We start from the raw sequence: 10,000 nt of genomic DNA, 5'->3' as shown, positions 1-10,000 counted from the left end.
TCTGGATGATACAGTACAACCACAACACGATTCTATACATTCAGTTCCTCAATCGTGTTGTCACACACACACACACACACACACACACACACACACACACACACACACACACACACACACACACACACACACACACACACACACACACACACACACCTTCCCTCTGAGATTCAGTCAGCCAGTAAAACTAGAGCAAAGTGCGCTTCTCTTACACAACTGATCCTCCCGTATTACTCCTCCCTCCAGTCTAACTCCTCCCTCCAGTCTAACTCCTCCCTCCAGTCTAACTCCTCCCTCCGGTCTAACTCCTCCCTCCAGTCTAACTCCTCCCTCCAGTCTAACTCCTCCCTCCGGTCTAACTCCTCCCTCTACAGTCTAACTCCTCCCTCCAGTCTAACTCCTCCCTCCAGTCTAACTCCTCCCTCCAGTCTAACTCCTCCCTCCAGTCTAACTCCTCCCTCCAGTCTAACTCCTCCCTCTCCAGTCTAACTCCTCCCTCCAGTCTAACTCCTCCCTCCAGTCTAACTCCTCCCTCCAGTCTAACTCCTCCCTCCAGTCTAACTCCTCCCTCTCCAGTCTAACTCCTCCCTCCAGTCTAACTCCTCCCTCCAGTCTAACTCCTCCCTCCAGTCTAACTCCTCCCTCTACAGTCTAACTCCTCCCTCCAGTCTAACTCCTCCCTCCAGTCTAACTCCTCCCTCTACAGTCTAACTCCTCCCTCCAGTCTAACTCCTCCCTCCAGTCTAACTCCTCCCTCCCATCTAACTCCTCCCTCCAGTCTAACTCCTCCCTCCAGTCTAACTCCTCCCTCCAGTCTAACTCCTCCCTCTACAGTCTAGCTCCTCCCTCTCCAGTCTAACTCCTCCCTCCAGTCTAACTCCTCCCTCCCGTCTAACTCCTCCCTCCAGTCTAACCCCTCCCTCTCCAGTCTAACTCCTCCCTCCAGTCTAACTCCTCCCTCCAGTCTAACTCCTCCATCCAGTCTAACTCCTCCCTCCAGTCTAACTCCTCCCTCCAGTCTAACTCCTCCCTCTCCAGTCTAACTCCTCCCTCCAGTCTAACTCCTCCCTCCAGTCTAACTCCTCCATCCAGTCTAACTCCTCCCTCCCGTCTAACTCCTCCCTCCAGTCTAACTCCTCCCTCCAGTCTAACTCCTCCCTCCCGTCTAACTCCTCCCTCCAGTCTAACTCCTCCCTCCAGTCTAACTCCTCCCTCCCCAGTCTAACTCTTCCCTCCAGTCTAACTCCTCCCTCTACAGTCTAGCTCCTCCCTCTCCAGTCTAACTCCTCCATCCAGTCTAACTCCTCCCTCCAGTCTAACTCCTTGAGTATCTAACTAGTTGAGTATCTGGAGCATCAGCATGTGTGGGTTCAATTACAGGGTCAAAATGGCCAGAAACAAATAACTTTCTTCAGAAACTCGTCAGTCTATTCTTGTTCTGAGAAATTAAGGCTATTCCATGCAAGAAATTGACAAGAAACTGAAAATCTCGTACAACGCTGTGTACCACTCCCTTCACAGAACAGCGCAAACTGTCTCTTACCAGAATAGAAAGAGGAGTGGGAGGCCCCGATGCACAACAGAGCAAGAGGACAAGTACATTAGAGAGTCTAGTTTTGAGTAACAGATGCCTCACAAGTCGTCAACTAACAGCTTCATTGAATAGTACCCGCAAAACACCAGTCTCAACGTCAGCAGTGAAGAGGCGACTCCGGGATGCTGGCCTTCTAGACAGAGTTCCTCTGTCCAGTGTCTGTGTTCTTTTGCCCATCTTAAACTTGTCTTTTTATTGGCCAGTCTGAGATATGGCTTTTTCTTTGCAACTCTACCTAGAAGGCCAGCATCTGAGTCGCCTCTTCACTGTTGACGTTGAGACTTGTGTTTCTCAGAACAAGAATAGACTGACTAGTTTCAGAAGAAAGTGCTTTGTTTCTGGCCATTTTGAGCCTGTAATCGAACCCACAAATGTTGATGCTCCAGATACTCAACTAGTCTAAAGAAGGAACATTTTACTGCTTCTTTAATCAGCACAAGTTTTCAGCTGTGCTAACATAATTGCAAAGGGGTTTTCTAATGATCAATTAGCCTTTTAAAATGATTAACTTGGATTAGCTAACAGAACGTGCCATTGGAACACAGGAGTGATTGTTGCTGATAATGGGCCTCTGTACGCCTACGTAGATATTCCATAAAAAATCTGCCGTTTCCAGCTACAATAGGCATTTACAATATTAGCAATGTCTACACTGTATTTCAGTTTGGTGGTATTTTAATGGACAAACAAATTGCTTTTCTTTCAAAAACAAGGACATTTCGAAGTGACCCCAAACTTCCTAACGGTAGTGTATATACGCAGGATATGAATTTTATTGTTGGATATAACCAACTGTAAAAAACACCAGCAAATCAGCTCTAAGTCATTTTAATTTTGGAAATCTGTTCCAAAGTATTCCCAAGTGTAATTGAGAGATATACTGTGAGTGTACAAAACATTAAGAACACCTGCTCTTTTCATGACACAGACTGACCAGGTGAATCCAGGTGAAAAGCTATAATCCCTTATTGATGTCACCTGTTAAATCAACTTCAATCAGTGTAGATGAAGGGGAGGAGACGGGTTAAAGAAGGATTGTTAAGCCTTGAGACAATTAAGACACGGATTGTGTATGCGTGCCATTCAGAGGGTGAATGGACAAGACAAAAGATTTAACTGCCTTTGAACGGGGTATGTTAGTAGGTGTCAGGTGCACCGGTTTGAGTGTGTCAAGAACTGCAACTCTGCTGGGTTTTTCCACACTCAGTTTCTATGTATATCAAGATTCACTTGACACAACTGTGAGAAGCATTGGAGTCAACATGGGCAAGCATCCCTGTGGAACGCTTTCAAACCCTTGTCCACGCCCCGAAGAATTGATGCTGTTCTGAGGGCATAAGGGGGTGCAACTCACTACTGTGAAGGTGTTCCTAACCTTTATTACACCACTGTATGCGATTGTATACAAATGTAAGCAAGGATAAAAATGATTATGTTTTAGTCAAATATGATATTTTTGGCGGTTCTTTTGTTAAATTTCAGTCTATAAATTATTTCTAATTATGTTCCGTAACCCTGACCATCCACTCAAGAAAAATCAGCCCACGGCTGATAGTGGGAAGCAGTGGGCTGTGATCCATAATGGGAAGCAGTGGGCTGTGATCCATAGTGGGAAGCAGTGGGCTGTGATCCATAATGGGAAGCAGTGGGCTGTGATCCATAACGGGAAGCAGTGGGCTGTGATTCATAATGGGAAGCAGTGGGCTGTGATTGATAATGGGAGGCAGTGGGCTGTGATCCATAATGGGAGGCAGTGGGCTGTGATTCATAATGGGTGGCAGTGGGCTGTGATTCATAATGGGTGGCAGTGGGCTGTAATCCATAATGGGAAGCAGTGGGCTGTGATTCATAATGGGAGGCAGTGGGCTGTGATCCATAATGGGAGGCAGTGGGCTGTGATTCATAATGGGAGGCAGTGGGCTGTGATCCATAATGGGAGGCAGTGGGCTGTGATTGATAATGGGAAGCAGTGGGCTGTGATTGATAATGGGAGGCAGTGGGCTGTGATCCATAATGGGAGGCAGTGGGCTGTGATTCATAATGGGAGGCAGTGGGCTGTGATCCATAATGGGAGGCAGTGGGCTGTAATTGATAATGGGAAGCAGTGGGCTGTGATTGATAATGGGAGGCAGTGGGCTGTGATTCATAATGGGAGGCAGTGGGCTGTGATTCATAATGGGAGGCAGTGGGCTGTGATCCATAATGGGAAGCAGTGGGCTGTGATTGATAATGGGAGGTAGTGGGCTGTGATTCATAATGGCAGGCAGTGGGCTGTGATTCATAATGGGAGGCAGTGGGCTGTGATTCACAGTGGGAGACAGTGGGCTGTGATTCATAATGGGAGGCAGTGGGCTGTGATTCATAATGGGAGGCAGTGGGCTGTGATTGATAATGGAAGCAGTGGGCTGTGATTCATAATGGGAAGCAGTGGGCTGTGACTCATAATGGGAGGCAGTGGGCTGTGATTGATAATGGGAGGCAGTGGGCTGTGATTCATAATGGGAGGCAGTAGGCTGTGATTGGTAATGGGAGGCAGTGGGCTGTGATTGATAATGGGAGGCAGTGGGCTGTGATTCATAATGGGAGGAGGTAGGCTGTGATTCATAATGGGAGGCAGTGGGCTGTGATTCATAATGGGAGGCAGTGGGCTGTGATTCATAATGGGAGGTAGTGGGCTGTGATTCATAATGGGAGGCAGTGGGCTGTGATTGATAATGGGAGGCAGTGGGCTGTGATTGATAATGGGAGGCAGTGGGCTGTGATTCATAATGGGAGGCAGTGGGCTGTGATTCATAATGGGAGGCAGTGGGCTGTGATTCACAGTGGGAGGCAGTGGGCTGTGATTCATAATGGGAGGCAGTGGGCTGTGATTCACAGTGGGAGGCAGTGTGCTGTGATTCACAGTGGGAGGCAGTGGGCTGTGATTCATAGTGGGAGGCAGTGGGCTGTGATCCATAGTGGGAGGAGGTCTGGGATTCTATCCCATTCAGCAGGTACTATACAGTACAGGAAGCTGCCACTGAACTCTCGTTTCCCCCCCTCTCTCTCCCCTCATCTCTCTCTTCCCCATCCCCCCTCTCTCCCACCCCTCTCTCTCCTCCTCCCCCTGTCTCTCCCCCTCTATCCCTCTCTCTCCCACCCATCTCTCTCCCCCTCTCCCCCCTCTCTCTCTCCCCACTCTATCCCTCTCTCTCTTCCCCCCCTCTTTCTCCCCACTCTATCTCTCTCTCTCTTTCCCCCTCTCTCTCTCCACTCTATCCCTCTCTCTCTTCCTCCTCTCTCTCTCTCTTCCCCACTGTCTCTCCCCATCGATCCCGCTCTCTTTCCCACCCATCTCTCTCCCCCTCTCCCCGTCTCTCTCTCCCCACTCTATCCCTCTCTGTCTTCCCCTCTCTCTCCCCACTCTATCCCTCTCTCTCTTTCCCCCTCTCTCTCCACTCTATCCCTCTCTCTCTTCCTCCTCTCTCTCTCTCTTCCCCCTGTCTCTCCCCATCGATCCCTCTCTCTCTCCCACCCATCTCTCTCCCCCTCTCCCCGTCTCTCTCTCTCCCCACTCTATCCCTCTCTCTCTTCCCATTCTCTCTTCCCCCTCTCTCTCCCCACTCTATCCCTCACTCTCTTTCCCCCTCTCTCTCCACTCTATCCCTCTCTCTTCCCCCTGTCGCTCCCCATCTATCCCTCTCTCTCTCACACCCATCTCTCTCCCCCTCTCCCCCGTCTCTCTCTCCCCACTCTATCCCTCTCTCTATTCCCCCTCTCTCTCCCCACTCTATCCCTCTCTCTCTTCCCTCTCTCTCTCTTCCCTCCTATCTCTCTCTCTCTCTCTTCCCCTCTCCCCATCTCTGTTCCTTACTTCTACCTCATTCATCTTCCTGTCTTTTTCTGCTCCATCCCACATCTCTCTCTCTACCACTTTCTGCCCATATGCTAGGTCTCCATGGTATCTTGGTCTCAGCTGTGGTTGTCCCTCTCCTCCCCCCTCCTTTTTTTCTCTCGTTCTTACCTTTGCTTGTGTTTGTCCTTACAGAGCTCTTCACAGCATCAACCAGGGCCTCTCAGCTCAACACCCACACTACAGTGTCAACTTCCACCACCAAGAGAGAGAGAGAGAGGGAGAGAGAGAGGGAGGGAGGAAGCGCGAGAGGGAGAAAGAGGGATGGAGGGAGAGAGAGAGAGAGAGGGGAGAGAGAGGGATAAAGAGGGAGGGAGAAAGAGGAAGGGAGGGAGAGAGAGGGGGGAGATGGAGGGAGAGTGGGGAGAGGAAGGGAGAAAGAGAGGGGGAGAGGGAGAGAGAAAGAGGTGGGGAGAGAAAGAGGAGGGAGCGGGAAAGATAGAGAGAGGGAGCCAGAGGTAGGGAGGGAGGGAGAGGGGGAAAGGGAGGGAAGGACTGTTATTATTATACAGGCTAAGCTGATTCGAGGAAGGTGTGAAAGAGAACCTGTTAAAGGTTGGTTTGTTTGTCATGTCTATGAATACATTGACAGGGAAGTAGTAGCATTATTAATAATACAGGAAGTAGTAGCATAGCATTTAGTGGTAGCTTACAGTCATGGATGCAATAGTACATATATTTTTGATAGAAATATGTACAGTTACATACAGCTCCAATGCCGCTCCACTTCTAATCCATGAGATGTTCAACCTTCACTACATCCATTTAACACTCTTCACCTTCCCCTGGGTTACATGACAGGGATGATTCATTTCAAGGGAAGGAGGAATGACCAAGGACAGAGATCCTCAGTTTGGAACCCAGCCCTGATGTGTCTGTAGTAAACACGAGCTGTTCGTATCTGTCTCAGCTCAGCAGTTACAGGTCATAACATCACACTAAAACCCTCTAACCTAGTGTCTTGGGTAACTATGGATACTACCTATGGTGGTGTTGCATCATACCAAAGAGAGAGATGTATGGAAAAAGAGAGAAAGAGAAAAATAAAGAAAAATGGAGAGAGAGAGAGAGAGAGAGAGAAAGAATGGCTTTGGAAAACTGTTGCCAAGGAAACAAGCATGGCAACGACGAGGCAGAGAACGTTCTGAGCTATCGATTAGCCTAGCGACAAAACAACACTACCCTCCTTTCACTCACTCTCTCCCAGATGGACAGACAGAGAGAACAAATGAAATTTAAAAAGAGGAACAAAGGGGACAAGGAGAGAACGAGACAGAGAAGGAAAGGAAGATAGAGAGAAAAGATAGATGGGGAGAGAGAGAGAGAGAGAAAATTGTGAAAGGTGTTGTGTTTATAGGATAAAATATTTTCACAGTACAACACCATTGTTAACCTTCACAGAGAGAGAGAGCAGTGCACCCTGGGATATCATTCACCAGCGGGTCGCCCTCAGTGTGTGTGTGAATGCCTGTGACATTGAAGTCTGTAAATCTACAAACACACACATCCCTAACACCTCTCTGTCTCTTTCTCTCTCTCTCTCTCTCTCTCTCTCTCTCTCTCTCTCTCTCTCTCTCTCTCTCTCACCCTCTCTGTCTCTCTCTCCCTCTCTCCCTCTCCCTCTCTCTCTCTCTGTCTCTTTCTCTCACCCTCTCTGTCTCTTTCTCCTTCTGTCTCTCTTCATCTCTCTCTCTCGATCTCTCTCTCACCCTCTCTGTCTCTTTCTCCTTCTGTCTCTCTTCATCTCTCTCTCTCTCTCTCTCTCTCTCTCTCTCTCTCTCTCTCTCTCTCACCCTCTCTGTCTCCCTCTCTCCCTCTCCCTCTCTCTCTCTCTGTCTCTCTCTCTCTCTCTCTCACCCTCTCTGTCTCTTTCTCCTTCTGTCTCTCTTCATCTCCTCTCTCTCTCTCTCTCTCTCTCTCTTCATCCCTCTCTCTCTCTCTCCCTCTCTCTTCATCCCTCTCTCTCTCTCTCTCGCCATCTATCTCACTTTCTCCTTCTCTTTCTCTCTCTCTCTAGCTCTCCCTCTCTTACTCAATTTCAATTGAAGGGGCTTTATTGGCATGGGAAACATATGATGACATTGCCAAAGCAAGTGAAATAGATAATAAACAAAAGTGAAATAAACAATAAAAAATGTACAGTAGACATTACACTCACAGACATTTCAAATGTCATAAATGTCATATCTATATAAAGTGTTGTAATGATGTGCAAATAGTTAAAGTACAAAAAGGAAAATAAATAAACATAAGTATGGGTTGTATTTACAATGGTGTTTGTTCTTCACTGGTTGCCCTTTTCTTGTGGCAACAAGTCACAAATCTTGCTGCTGTGATGGCACACTGTGGTATTTCACCCAATAGAAATGGGAGTTTATCAAATGTGGGTTTATTTTCAAATTCTTTGTGGATCTGTGTAATCTGAGGGAAATATGTGTCTCTAATATGGTCATACATTTGGCAGGAGGTTAGGAAGTGCGGCTCAGTTTCCACCTCATTTTGTTGGCGGTGGGCACATAGCCTGTCTTTTCAGAGCCAGGTCTGCCTACGGCGGCCTTTCTCAATAGCAAGGCTATGCTCACTGAGTCTGTACATAGTCAAAGGTTTCCTTAAGTTTGAGTCAGTCACAGTGGTCAGGTATTCCACTGTGTACTCTCTGTTTAGCATTATAGTTTGCTCTGTTTTTTTGTTAATTCTTTCCAATGTGTCAAGTAATTATCTTTTTGTTTTCTTATGTTTTGGTTTGGTCTAATTGTGTTGCTGTCCTGGGGCTCTGTGGTGTCTGTTTGTGTTTGTGAACAGAGCCCCAGGACCAGCTTGCTTAGGGGACTCTTCTCCAGGTTCATCTCTCTGTAGGTGATGGCTTTGTTATGGAAGGTTTAGGAATCACTTCCTTTTAGGTGGTTGTAGAATTTAACGGCTCTTTTCTGGATTTTAATAATTAGCGGGTATCGGCCTAATTCTGCTCTGCATGCATTATTTGGTGTTCTACATTGTACACTGAGGATATTTTTGCAGAGTTCTGCATTCAGAGCCTCTTTTTGGTGTTTGTCCCATTTTGTGAATTATTGGTTGGTGAGTGGACCCCAGACCTCACAACCATAAAGGGCAATGGATTCTACAAGTATTGTTAGCCAGATCCTAATTGGTATGTCAAATTTGATGTTCCATTTTGATGGCATAGAAGGCCCTTCCTGCCTTGTCTCTCAGATCGTTCACAGTTTTATAGAAGTTACCTGTGGTGCTGATGTTTTGGCCGAGGTATGTATAGTTTTTTGTGTGCTCTAGGGCAACGGTGTCTAGATAGAATTTGTATTTGTGGTCCTGGCAACTGGACCTTTTTTGGAACCCCATTAGTTTTGTCTTACTGAGATTTACTGTCAGGGCCCAGGTCTGGCAGAACCGGTCAGACCTAGGTGCTGCTGTAGGTCCTCCTTGGCTGTGGACAGAAGCACCAGATCATCAGCAAACAGTAGACATTTTTACCAATTCGTTGTGTCTTCGTCAATTCATTGATCTACAGCTCTGGAAAACATGAAGAGTTTCTCTGGATTTACTATTTACAGGTATGTGTTTGGGTAAAATGTTTTTAGTATTTTTTTATTCTATAAACTACTGACAACATTTCTCCCAAATTCCAAATAAAAATACTGTCATTTAGAGCATTTATTAGCAGAAAATAACAACTGGTAAAAATAACAGAGTAACTACAGCCAATTGGAATGTGTGGTCTGTATATTTTATCATTTAATTTAGGATACCATCAACACCACAGGCCTTTTTGGGTTGGAGGGTTTGTATTTTGTCCTGTAGTTCATTCAATGTTATTGGAGAATCCAGTGGGGTCTTTAATAGTAGATTCTAAGATTTGTATTTGATCATGTATATGTTTTTGCTGTTTGTTATAGAGCCAAAAAGGTTAGAGAAGTGGTTTATCCATTCCTCTGTTTTAGATAGATAATTCTTCATGTTTGTTTGTTTAGTGTTTTCCAATTTTCCCAGAAGTGATTAGATTCTATGGATTCATTAATTACATTGATCTGATTTCTGACGTGCTGTTCCTTCTTTTTCTGTAGTGTATTTCTGTATTGTTTTAGTGATTCACCATAGTGAAGGCGTAGACTCAGGTTTTCTGGGTCTCTATGTTTTTGATTGGATAGGTTTCTCAATTTCTTTCTCAAACCATTTGTCATTGTTGTTCATTTTATTTTGCTTTGATCTGATAGTGGTGTCAGTGGACTGACTGAACGCTCTGAGAGACTCTGGGTTGAGGTCAGTGATAAAGTAGTCTACAGTACTACTGCCAAGAGATGAGGTATAGGTGTACCTACCGTAGGAGTCCCTTCGAAGCTTACCATTGACTATATACATACCCAGCGTGCGACAGAGCTGCAGGAGTTGTGACCTCTCTCTCTCTCTCTCTCTCTCTCTCTCTCTCTCTCTCTCTCTCTCTCTCTCTCTCTGTCTGTCTCTGTCTCTCTCTCTCTCTCTCTCTCTCTCTCTCTCTATCTCTC

General features: G+C 46.5%; 1 protein-coding gene across 4 annotated transcripts in view; it reads right to left on the bottom strand.

The window, feature by feature from the left end:
• The window catches only part of fa49a (FAM49A), an 82,932-nt gene that overhangs the window by 44,221 nt on the left and 28,711 nt on the right, over positions 1-10,000 (bottom strand). For all 4 annotated transcript variants that reach the window (XM_045693636.1, XM_045693638.1, XM_045693634.1 and 1 more), the window contains one exon: positions 5,598-5,678. The gene's annotated coding sequence lies outside the window, so the exon portion shown is untranslated. The remainder of the gene's footprint in view (positions 1-5,597; positions 5,679-10,000) is intronic.

This window comes from Salmo salar, chromosome ssa14 (assembly GCF_905237065.1).
Source record: "Salmo salar chromosome ssa14, Ssal_v3.1, whole genome shotgun sequence".
NCBI lineage: Eukaryota > Metazoa > Chordata > Actinopteri > Salmoniformes > Salmonidae > Salmo > Salmo salar.
The sequence above is the reverse complement of the archived record's forward strand: the minus strand, read 5'-3'. Positions and strand labels throughout refer to the sequence as shown.